Here is a 13147-nt window from a genome sequence, read left to right on the forward strand (position 1 = left end):
AGTATTCTCCAACACCACAAGTCAAAAGCATCAGTTCTTCGGGGCTCAGCCTGCTTTATGGTGCAACTCTTACATCCATACATGACTACTAGAAAAATCATAGCTTTGGCCATACGGACCTTTGTCAGCAAAGTAATGGGTGCTTTTTATTACGCTGTCTAGGTTTGTCATAGCTTTTCTTCCAAGGAGCAAACATCTTTAAATTTCATGGCTGCAGTGATTTTCAAATCCAAGGAAATAAAATCTTTCACAGTTTCCCCATCTACTTGCCATGAGGTGATGGGACCGGATGTCATGATCTTAGTTTTTTGAATGTTGATTTTTAAACCAGCTTTTTCACTCTCCTCTTTCACCTTCATCAAGAGGCCTTTTAGTTACTCTTCATTTTCTGCCATTAGAGTGGTATCACCTGCATATCTGAGAGCATCTTCTTATATGTTTATTGGCCATTTAGATTTCCCTTTTTGTGAAATTTCTTCTCAAGTATTTGCCCATTTTTGTATTGGGTAGTCTGCCTTTTCCTTATGGGCTTGTAAGAGTTTTTTCCTGGATGTATATGTTGTGATTATTTTCTTCACTGTGTGGCCTACTTTGATCCTGTTGAGGTGTTTTGATAAAGAATTCTTAAATTTAATACAGTCTAAATTATATTTTCTCTTCATGGTTAATACTTGTTTTCTTTTTTGAAACCCTTTACCTATCAGAAGATCTGAAGGTATTCTTTGTTTCCTTCTAAAAGTTTTATTATTTGACTTTTCACATTTGTTTCTACCATCTGTCTGGAATTGACTTGCGCATGTAGAGTAGAGATTAAGGTTCATTTTTTTTCTTACGGATACACAGTGTATTCATTTCCTAGGGCTGTCCTAACAAAGTACCACAAACTGGGTGGCTTGAGACAACAGGAAGTGATCCTCTCAAAGTTATGGAGGCCAGACGCCTGAAATCAAGGTGTGGGCAGAGTCATGTTGCCTCTAAAGGCTCTGAGGACGATCCCTTCCTCACCTCTTCCTAGCTTCTGGTGGTGGCTAGAAATCCTTGACGTCCCTTGCTTTGTGTCTACAAGCTCTGACCTCTGCCTGCATTGTCATATTGACCTTTTCCCCCTGTATCTCTGTGTCTAAATTTCCCTCTTCTTAAAAGGCAATCAGTTGTATTGAATTTAGGGTGCATGCTAATCTGCTCGGAGAAGGCAATGGCACCCCACTCCAGTACTCTTGCCTGGAAAATCCCATGGACGGAGGAGGCTAGTGGGCTGCAGTCCATGGGGTCACGAAGAGTTGGACACGACTGAGCGACTTCACTTTCACTTTTCACTTTCATGCATTGGAGAAGGAAATGGCAACCCACTCCAGTGTTCTTTCCTGGAGAATCCCAGGGACGGGGGAGCCTGGTGGGCTGCCGCCTATGGGGTCGCAAGAGTCGGACACGACTGAAGCAACTTAGCAGCAGCAGCAGCTAATCTGCTATAATGTCATTTTAACTAATTCCATCTTCAGTGACCCTATGTCCAAATAATGTCACCTTCTGAGGTCCTAGGAGGTTGGTTAGGACTTCAGTATATCTTTTGGGGGAGCACAATCAACCCATAATACCCAGTAAATGCAGCTCCGTTTCTTGAACTTCAGTGTCATCTTTGTCATAAATCAGGTGATTATCTGTGTAGGTCTGTTTTTGAACCTTCTTTTTTGTTCTGTTGGTCTAATTGTCTATGATACAAATACCACACTGTCTTAATTATTGTTATTTTATGATGAAATTTGGTATCTGATGCAGTAAGTCTTCCAGCTTTGTGCTTGAACTTGAAGATTATCTTGGGTTTGGACACTTTGCATTTCCATGTGAATTATAGAATCTGCTTATCAATTTCTACCAGAAAAAGAAAACATTTTTAAATCAAAATTGCACTGAGGATGCAATTTAGGTAAGAACTAACATCTTTAAAATACTGAGACTTTTAATCCGTGTACACAGCATAACCCTTTATTATTTAGGTATTTAATGTCTCTCAGTTCAGTTCAGTCGCTCAGACGTGTCTGACTCTTTGGGACCCCATATTTGCAGCATGCCAGGCCTCCCTGTCCATCACCATCTCCCAGAGTTCACTCAAACTTATGTCCATCGAGTCAGTGATGCCATCCAGCCATCTTATCCTCTGTTGTCCCCTTCTCCTCCTGCCACCAATCCCTCCCAGCATCAGAGTCTTTTCCAATGAGTCAATTCTTTGCATGAGGTGGCCAAAGTACTGGAGTTTCAGCTTCAGCATCAGTCCTTCCAAAGAAATCCCAGGGCTGATCTCCTTCAGAATGGACTGGTTGGATCTCCTTGCAGTCCAAGGGACTCTCAAGAGTCTTCTCCAACACCACAGTTCAAAAGCATCAATTCTTCGGCGCTCAGCCTTCTTCACAGTCCAACTCTCACATCCATACATGACCACCAGAAAAACCATAGCCTTGACTAGACGGACCTTTGTTGGCAAAGTAATGTCTCTGCTTTTCAGTATGCAGAGGTTGGTCATAACCTTCCTTCCAAGGAGTAAGCGTCTTTTAATTTCATGGCTGCAGTCACCATCTGCAGTGATTTTGGAGCCCCCCAAAATAAAGTCTGACACTGTTTCCACTGTTTCCCCATCTATTTCCCATGAAGTGATGGGACCAGATGCCATGATCTTCGTTTTCTGAATATTGAGCTTTAAGCAAACTTTTTCACTCTCCTCTTTCACTTTCATCAAGAGGCTTTTTAGTTCCTGTTCACTTTCTCCCATAAGGGTGGTGTCATCTGCATATTTGAGGTTATTGATATTTCTCCCAGCAATCTTGATTCCAGCTTGTGCTTCTTCCAGCCCAGTGTTTCTCATGATGTACTCTGCATATAAGTTAAGTAAGCAGGGTGACAATATACAGCCTTGATGTACTCCTTTTCCTATTTGGAACCAGTCTGTTGTTCCATGTCTAGTTCTAACTGTTGCTTCCTGACCTGCATACAAGTTTCTCAAGAGGCAGGTCAGGTAGTCTGGTATGCCCATCTCTTCCAGATTTTTCCACAGTTTATTGTGATCCACACAGTCAAGGGCTTTGGCATAGTCAATAAAGCAGAAATAGATGTTTTTCTGGAACTCTCTTGCTTTTTCCATGATCCAGCGGATGTTGGCAATTTGATCTCTGGTTCCTCTGCCTTTTCTAAAACCAGCTTGAACATCTGGAAGTTCACGTATTGCTGAAGCCTGGCTTGGAGAATTTTGAGCATTACTTTACTAGCGTGTGAGATGAGTGCAATTGTGTGATAGTTTGAGCATTCTTTGTCATTGCCTTTCTTTGGGATTGGAATGAAAACTGACCTTTTCCAGTCCTGTGGCCACTGCTGAGTTTTCCAAATTTGCTGGCATATTGAGTGCAGCACTTTCACAGCATCATCTTTCAGGATTTGTAACAGCTCAACTGGAATTCCATCACCTCCACTAGCTTTGTTGGTAGTGATGCTTTCTAAGGCCCACTTGACTTCACATTCCAGGATGTCTGGCTCTGAGTGAGTGATCACACCATCATGATTATCTTGGTCTTAAAGATCTTTTTTGTACAGTTCTTCTGTGTATTCTTGCCACCTCTTCTTAATATCTTCTGCTTCTGTGAGGTCCATACCATTTCTGTCCTTTATCGAGCCCATCTTTGCATGAAATGTTCCCTTGGTATCTCTAATTTTCTTGAAGAGATCTCTAGTCTTTCCCATTCTGTTGTTTTCCTCTATTTCTTTGCATTGATCACTGAAGAAGGCTTTCTTATCTCTTCTTGCTATTCTTGGGAACTCTGCATTCAGATGCTTATATCTTTCCTTTTCTCCTTTGCTTTTCACTTCTCTTCTTTTCACAGCTATTTGTAAGGCCTCCCCAGACAGCCATTTTGCTTTTTTGCATTTCTTTTCCATGGGGATGGTCTTGATCCCTGTCTCCTGGACAATGTCACGAACCTCATTCTATAGTTCATCAGGCACTTATCTGTCAGATCTAGGCCCTTAAATCTATTTCTCACTTCCACTGTATAATCATAAGGGATTTGACTTAGGTCATACCTGAATGGTCTAGCGGTTTTCCCTACTTTCTTCAATTTAAGTCTGAATTTGGCAATAAGGAGTTCATGATCTGAGCCACAGTCAGCTCATGGTCTTGTTTTTGTTGACTGTATAGAGCTTCTCCATCTTTGGCTGCAAAGAATATAATCAGTCTGATTTCGGTGTTGACCATCTGGTGACGTCCATGTGTAGAGTCTTTTCTTGTGTTGTTGGAAGAGGGTGTTTGCTATGACCAGTGCCTTCTCTTGGCAAAACTCTCTTAGCCTTTGCTCTGCTTCACTCCATATTCCAAGGCCAAATTTGCCTATTACTCCAGGTGTTTCTTGGCTTCCTACTTTTGCATTCCAGTCCCCTATAATGAAAAGGACATCTTTTGGGGATGTTAGTTAAAAGGTCTTGTAGGTCTTTATAGGACCGTTCAACTTCAGCTTCTTCAGTGTTACTGGTTGGGGCAGACTTGGATTACTGTGATATTGAATGGTTTGCCTTGGAAACGAACAGAGATCATTCTGTCGTTTTTGAGACTGCATCCAAGTACTGCATTTTGGACTCTTTTGTTGACCATGATGGGTACTCCATTTCTTCTAAAGGATTCCTGCCCACAGTAATAGATATAATGGTCATCTGAGTTAAATTCACCCATTCCAGTCCATTCTAGGTTGCTGATTTTTAGAATGTCAACGTTCACTCTTGTCATCTCCTGTTTGACCACTTCCAATTTGCCTTGATTCATGGACCTAACATTCCAGGTTCCTATGCAATATTGCTCTTTACAGCATCAGACCTTGCTTCTATCACCAGTCACATCCTCAACTGGGTATTGTTTTCACTTTGGCTCCATCCCTTCATTCTTTCTGGAGTTATTTCTCTACTGATCTCCAGTAGCATATTGGGCACCTACTGACCTGGGGGTTCTTCTTTCAGTAATGTTTTTAATGGTTTTCAGTGTTAAGGTCTTACACATTTTAAAATTGACTTTTAATTCTTTTTATAAATTTGTTTTTTTCTTACACATCTTTTATTGGACTTATTCCTAGATATTTGATATTTTTTATGAAGATTTGTTTCGATGCAGTAAAAGGCAGAGGAAGAGAAGAAAAGCTTCTGCTGGGTTTACTGCCTCAGATTATTAAGGAATTTTCCCACATTTACCAAGCTTAGCAGGGCTAAGGTTTAAGTTGAGGTCTCGCTGGGTCTAAGTAAGGGTCTGGCAAATAAATTAGTCTTTCAGAAATGCAAGGTTTAGAAGAAATGAAGTGGTTCAAAACATGGGATCCTCAGATTTAGGTAAAATGGGTCCTTGGTAGAGAAATATTAGAGGCATTGACTTTGCCATGTTGCCACATGGAGAACCATGGCTGGAAGAGATGTTGAGGACACAGTGCAGATGTTGGATGGGGTAGGAGTCTAGTTCTGGGGTTTCCAGGTTCTTAGAACACCAAGCCCCCCAGAAGTGCCAAGTGGGACAGGAGGATGGCTCAGGTGGTGGTGGTTTGAGTCCTTTCCTCCTTGAACCAGAGCTGTTCTGTTCTACTTTTATCTAATATGTTGGAGTATAGCATAAGTGCTGAAAATGCACATGTATGCACACCTGCATGTGATTGCACAAGGTTCTATACTAAAAAAAAAAAAAAAAATAGCTTAAAGACTACCAGACTAGATGTTCTTTAACATTCCATTCAGCCCCAGGATTCTGGGATTTTAATATCCTAGCCAGCCCAGATTTCAGGGACTCTGCAGACATCATTATTAACCTTGATCTTGGTAGCATGGTGATACTGTGTGCATATCCAGGGCCTTCCCAGGAGCCACTGCAGAATGTCTGTTTTAGAGGGTCTTGAGAATGGTTATCAGGTTGGAAGAGGGCTTGGGTACTTGTCCGGCTGCATCATAGCAAAGCAGTGTTTTTGTTCAGACTCAGGATTGCAAATCACTAGAAATAGCTTCATTTACTGAGTATACTACAAAACAGAGTTTCTGTTTTATTTTTACCTGATACCTAAGGAATGTGATCACCTGATAGAAACTCATTGCCCAAAAGAAAAGGAAGATATAATTCTTATATATACTTCATTCTCTTTTGTCTTATGAAAGTAGAATGGTATTCCTCCTGACAGTCAACTAATTATTGCAGCGGCATTCACTTCATTTATTTCTTTCCCAAGTAAAACTTCAACATAGAGGTTTAAATATAACAATCATCATTATCATAAATAATAATTATTAATAATATATTACAAATTAATGATGTATAATAAATTATTATGTGAAGGAGGAGAAGAAATCATCACTACTACTCTCACTGCTGGGGTTGATAGAGGTTATGGGGAGCCCTAGAGCCCCATCCAGGCCCTCAGACTACTCCTTTGCATGACAGCTCAACCACTTGTGCCCAGGAGTCCAAAATATGTACCTGAGAGCCGCCTCCTGGGAGGCAAGGATAAGCTCATTTGCTGGTTTGGGGGTGCCCTGCTGCTCCAAGAGCCTGAGTGCCCCTCATCCTGGCAGCGGCTAGTGAGAGAGAAGCAGCGGCCCCTTCTCATCCGGCCTTCCTGGCCTCTCATCCTGGGGTCAGTAACCCCTTCGTGCTGGCTGAGGGCCCTCCCCGCTCATCTCTTTGTCTACCCATCACTCTTTTCTTCCACCCTTTACTCCCGCTCCAGCAAATAATAAAGCAAACAGCCACCACAGCCTCGCTTGAGTCTCCCCAACTTGTGGTGGTAACGCCAGAAGGACCAGGGTCCCTGCAGTCAGGGAGAGCAGATGGGCCAGGGTTGCCTGCTCCAAGCACCCCTCTCCCTCCCCCACAAAGCAGGCCCCCGTTTCCTAGTGAACTCTGTTTTTTGCTTCCCATCCTCCTCCCTTGCGACTGGGCTTTGTTTGCTCACTTGCTCGTTTAATGCATCATCCTGCCATTTGGAGCTCCTTAGTTTTGCAGACAGTTGACTTTGGACTTGCAGGGAACACTGTCAAATGCCCAGCTTGCACCTCACGCTGCACAGGACAGCTGTAGCCACAGGAGAGCTGTGGAGGGGAGGGGAAGTCGCCCTCTCTAGCCCCTGTCCCCTTTCCTTTGCTTTTGAAAATAAGACAGCAGAGACTCAAACAGCTGCTCCTTTACGGGTGGGCCCTACAAGCATGCTGGCTTTATCATCAGCCCTCACCATCTAGAGGAAGACTTGGGAGCCCCATTCCAGAACTAGCTAATGTGGTCACAGAGGTGAACTAAAAAAGGATCAAGGTCTGTGAAGGCAACAAAATGACTAGAGGTGCCTCCTCTGTGTGAGGCAGTGGGCCAGGCAAGGTGTCAGCGGTTCAAAGATAGATATAGAGTAAGTTCCTGGCTCAAGGATCTGGCTCATTTCTGGTAGAGGTGTAAACGGTGAGATGAATTCCAGTGGATTGGACAAGAACTTCAGGCAGGGATTTATATTTCATTTGGGCTCGAGGGGCAGGTTGGGTCACCATTCTCGCAGGTGGAGGTAAGGGTGCGTGGGCGGGAAGAACAGGGCAGGTGAAGGCCCAGAGGAGGGACAGGTGCTGGGAACAGCAAATGCTGTGGTAAGGCTGGGCACGAGGGAGAAAAAAGAAATGGGCGATAAGGCCGAGTTGGGTCTGGGATGATGGTGACTGACTTGGAGTACAAAGCTGGAGAGTGTGAGTCTGTTTAAGTCTTTGGTCTTTCTAACCGTGTCACTGCCCTAAGGTTCCTAGCGGGTGGCTTAGAGGCACTGCAGGGGCCAAAGGTTCAGAGCCCTTCCTTGCTCATTGTACTGATGTGTTACCTTTCACTTAAGAGGGTTCCCATTGGCCAAGTACCATTCGCTTATCTAGTCCATCAGTCTGCAAATACTTACTGAGAACCTCCTGTATGTCTAGCCCGTACTCCATTCTGCTGAAAGACCGTGGAAGGTTTTTGGGTTTTTGTTTCTGTGTTTCATTGAGTTTGTTTTTGTTTTCTGTATAGAAGGTTTTGGCCCAGTGGCAGACTAGCAAGAGCCGTGGGTCAGCAGCCTGAGTTATATTCTGTCTCTGCCACCCACTCATCATAAATCCTTAAGCAAGTCTCCTGACCTCTCTGGGTGTAGTTTATCACCTGTAAAGTGTAGAACTAGACTGGTAAATCGTTCCCAACTGAGACATTCTAGGACTGGCATGATCAGTGCATGATCTATAATCCAAAACTTTCCTTTCTGTCAACAAAGTCAGAAAAGGAGAGACCAGAGGCAGAGAGGCCAGGTAGGAGGTGATGGCAAGAATATCTGTGGAGCACCTTACGGATCTGAGTGAGGCCTTTCACTTATTCATTCAACAAATGCAATACTTAGCGCCAGCCATTGCCCTGAGCATGGAAATATGTCAGTGTCCAATACAGAGCCTCTGCTTTCAAGGTACTTCCTATATAGAGGGCAGTGGTGGGGCTGGGAACAAGAGTGACAGATGGAGAGATGCAGTTTGGAACTGAGAACAAAGGGTGTTAGTTGGAGCTGTGTAAGTGTATGAGGTGCCAGAGAATGGAAAGGACAGAGGTTTAGAGGGAAAGAGAAACCTGGGATGATGGAGCCTCAGGAACCTTCTGTGGAAAGCCAACTAATGTTCACTCCATGATAGAAAACACATTCTGTGTCATGCCAAAACAACAAAACTGTCCCCCAAAATATCCCGGTGTGGCTGTGAAGCTGTGACACTAAAGAGAAAATGTCTCTTTAGACACTCAGTTCTCCTTGACTACATCGTTCCCATGTATGAAGCAGAATGACACCAGAGCCATGTATGGGTTTATATTATATGATGTGAAGTGTTAGTCACTCAGTTGTGTCCTACTGTTTGTGACCCCATGGACTGTAGCCCACCAGGCTCCCCTGTCCATGGAATTCTCCAGGCAAGAATACTGGAGTGGGTTGCCATTCCCTTCTCAGAGGAATCTTCCCGACCCAGGGATGAAACCTGGGTCTCCCGCATTGCAGACAGTCTCTTTACCAACTGAACCACCAGGGAAACCCTGGGTTTATTTAATAACAGATCTATTTGCTTTCCTCAGAAAGGTCTCTAATAAGTACCAATGATATGTAAAAGTAGTGTGGGCAGCTGCCTAAGTTGCTAGCCCTTTAAATCTTTTCCCAGAGCAGCTGTCTCTCTCCCATTCATTCATTCATTCATTCTCTGTCTCTCCAAGTTATTGGCATGCATCCAGAGCAGATTCTGAGAGCCTCAAGCTTTTCCTTATTTACCCTTCAGTAATTACATATCACAGGTTGTTTGCTCTATGAGAGTCTGGGGCTGAGCAATTAGTTTCCCATTGTCTTTGCAGGAAATGACATCCATGTGACTTCTGCAGAAGGCAACTGTTGACCACTCTGATTAAAAGAATTTGGAAAGCATTCAGCACTTCCTCTGGTTGATCATTCAGACTGGCTGATTGGGAAGGCTTTTGGAAATGTACAGAGCAAATAATGGTTGACAGAACCAGAAATACTACTGGGTCAGTCCCTGAACAAAAGAGGCCTCTGAACTGTTCCTCTCATCTCTTGTCTCTCGATGCACTGATTTGTCTGGAGCCCTTCACTGTGTGGCTCAGTATGGTGCCTCGGCATTCTATTCCTTTTATAATACTTACTGGGGAATGATCAGGCAGGATGCTTTCCAGCTGCAGATAATTGACTATCCAATTTAAGGAGGTCTGGGCAATATGAAATTTATTGAAAGTCCAGTAGCTCTGCAGACTTTAGGGTTGACTGAATGCAGACACCCCCAACTCTTCTTTCCTGAATTTCTTCTGTCTTTGCATCCTCTGTGGGCTAGCTTTATCTTGTTGGAGCAAGATAGCTGCAGAAGTCCCAGACATCACATCCCACACAGCATTCAGAAGGAGGGACTTTCTCCCAGAAGAATGAGGAGAAGCTCCCAGCAAAACATTCTGCATCTTTTGTTGGCCTGGATAGGATCACAGGCCCAGTCTTGAACCAGTCACTGGCAACAGGAATGAGTTTCCCTTAGATCCGTGACTCTCAATCAGTAGCATGCTCACAGGTCACTTGGGATCTTGTAAAACAGCTTCCGGTTCAGTAGGTTAGGGGCAAGACCTCAGAGCTGACATTTCTCAGAGGCTCCCAGGTGATGCTGACATTGCTGCTGGGCACCCTGCAAAGCCTTAGACCACGCAGGTCCCCACCCCACCCCAGCTGGGAGTGTTGTTACCTGCCCACAAGGACTGTGGCTGGAGAAACTTGGGGGATCTGTTAGGGAGAAGGAAGAGGGAAAGGCCCCATGCACATAAAAACTGTATCAGAGATACTTGTATCCAGTGCATAACAAGCATGTTACCTTTAAGCAGCCACGGGAAGTCTATGAAACAGCAGCAGAAACAAAAAGTACTTGCAGTACTAGGTGTGGTGTGGGAACACCTACAAACACCTTATTATTTATTTATTCTTGAGGTTGTATACATTGCCATTTTTGAAACAAAAGATTAAAGTCATGCTGCTTTCTTGATTCTCATTCAGCTATTTTTATTTAATGCCATATACCTAATGTGACTCAAAGGGAATGAGTTCAACTGTGGTGGATTTACATATCCTTAAGTATAACAGAGTGTGCCAAGTCTAGCCATCGTTCTTTGAGTGGCTATCTGATCATTGTTTTAGTTACTGGGGAGGGAGGGTACACCCCTGCTCATCCTATGAGCCACTTGACATGACGTCGGGGCATGGAAGATGCTGTCTGTCAGTGGTGAATTTCTGCCAGTGCAAATGGTCACAGTGCCCTTATACATGATGTTCAGTGGAGAAAATCATTATGCTCTCTGCATTGAAAAGGAAGAACTATTTTGTTCTCTTGTGTGGGTTGCGGGGGGCGGTTTCTTGACAAAAGACACACAGGAATCCTGAAGTGCTGTAATTTGGGGGAAAAGGCTGTTAAGGCTGAAGGACCAGCGTTCCTCCTGATCACAGACTCAGGAGGACCCAGAGTGGAATATGCTGCCAGGTGTTGAGTAAACCCACCTGGGTGGTACCCAGAGGGACTGCCGTCTCTAAAATCACATGCAAAGACAGCACTCTGTGAGGGAGACGGAGTTTTCCTGCTCCATCTGCTTGACCCACCCACTCCGAAACCACAGCTTCACATCTGTGAGACCTGTAGGAGGGCAGAGCAACTCTTACTACCTGTCCTCACCTGCACAGGTCACCAAAGTACCTGTACTTAGGGAATTACCGATCCTGACACCTTCAGAGGTTCTCGGCTCCTCTGGACCAGCTGGGGAAAGCTGCTGGGCTCCAAGCTCCAGCAAGGCAGGAATTGGGCTCGCATCACACCAGTGCCCCGTGGATAGGCAGGATGACTGAACAGGAAGACGGTCAGCCCCAAAGACCGAGCAGTCACTCTTTAACGAGAAATAAAAGAGGGGAACATTTTGCTGTGTGACTTCAGTAATTTATCAGCTAAATATACAATGTTTAGGTGTCCTGTCTGCATATTTAGAACCTCAAGGACTGCCAGTTAGAGACAGAATAATATTAACTGATCCTGTGTTCTACAAGCAAGGTGGCACTATGATTCACCAATTGGTTCAAGCGATGCTGACTGAATGTCTTCCTACTGTGTGCACTGTGAGCCATGGCAACGAGAGTTTGGTCCATGCATGGGGGCCCAGAATAGGGAAGACGTTGTGGTTTCCAGAAGGGAAACACAATATATGCTTAATTACTTCTGCCTAATGATGCATTTTTCCTTTGGTTGTGGTATTTTTCAGGACCAGTCCAGCAGCTGTATTAGAAGACATGTGGTATATATAAAGTTTGTGATCGTTGGGGGAAATTTTGGTAAGTGTCACTGCCTTTATCTCTGATACCTTGTGAAGTACGTGGTGCTCATAAAGGGAAGCCACGGCTTTGTCTCTGCATCTTTTAAATCTGCTCTGCACTTGACAAAATGGATTTTATAGTTAAATGTGACACTCAGCTGGTATTTTCTGACAGTACGACATTTTTTCTTGTCATTGCCGGTGTTATTAAGCGATATGGGGTTTTCTAAGATATACTAAGTCTAGATTTTAGGAATCCTTCCAGATGCAGGATGAAGAATACCCTGGACCATTTAGCTTATGTTCTAAGCCACCCATGGAATATGTGAGTAATTAACTTGCAAACCAAAAGAAGTGAAAAAAAAAGAAAAAATGTTTTTAGGTTTCCAGAGGAGAGAGATCCTTCTGGTCTATTTGTTGAAATGAGAGAGAAACAAGTAGTTAGCTGCTTGGGGAATGGGACATGAAAGGGAATTAAGAATCCAGCATGCCTTATCCCAGCCTGGGACCAGCAGAGCAGTGGTCTGAGACCAGGAACATTAAATTCAGCAGTCACCCAGAAGACCTTGCTAGCAGTAGTCAAAAGCACAGGAGAAATGGCTTAAAACCCAAGTTCTACACTTACCATTTGTTATATAACCTCACTGAGCCTCAAAACCCAAGTTCTAACTTACCATTTGTTATGTAACCTCACTGAACCTCAGTCTCCTCATCTGTAAAATAAGGCGTATAATATTACCTACCTCCTAGGATTGTTGTGAGAGTAAAGCAAGCTAAGTTGCAGGGACGCTCAATAAAGCAGTCTTTTTTTAATGTATTTTATTGAAATATAATTAATTTACTGTGTTGTGTTAATTTCTGCCATACAGCAAAGTGATTCATATACATATTCACATATATATACATTCATATATTTTTTCGTGTATATACATGTTCATATATATTTTCATGTGTGTATATATATACACATTCATGTATATATATACATGGATATATATACACATTCTTTTTCATATTCTTTTTCCATTATGGTTTATCACAGGATATTGAATTTAGTTCCTTATGCTATACAATAGGACCTTGTTGTTTATCTATCCTATACATAATAATTCAAATCTACTAATCCAATCTCCCAATCCCTCCCTCCCACTTGGCAACCACAAGTCTATTATCTATGTCTGTGAAAAGCAGTTATTCTGGATAACAGAACACCCTTGTTTGGAAACTGGACATTTGCCATTGAGGTCAAGCCAGCAAAAGGTGTGCATGTCTTCCAGAAGA

The 13147-nt window shown here is 43.4% G+C and overlaps 1 protein-coding gene across 4 annotated transcripts in view; it reads left to right on the forward strand.

Moving 5' to 3' along the window:
• Nucleotides 1–13147, forward strand: part of FYN (FYN proto-oncogene, Src family tyrosine kinase) — a 214668-nt gene that overhangs the window by 87010 nt on the left and 114511 nt on the right. For all 4 annotated transcript variants that reach the window (XM_052646076.1, XM_052646078.1, XM_052646079.1 and 1 more), the window contains one exon: nucleotides 11816–11885. The gene's annotated coding sequence lies outside the window, so the exon portion shown is untranslated. The remainder of the gene's footprint in view (nucleotides 1–11815; nucleotides 11886–13147) is intronic.

Source organism: Budorcas taxicolor, chromosome 9, assembly GCF_023091745.1.
Source record: "Budorcas taxicolor isolate Tak-1 chromosome 9, Takin1.1, whole genome shotgun sequence".
Taxonomy (NCBI): Eukaryota; Metazoa; Chordata; class Mammalia; order Artiodactyla; family Bovidae; genus Budorcas; species Budorcas taxicolor.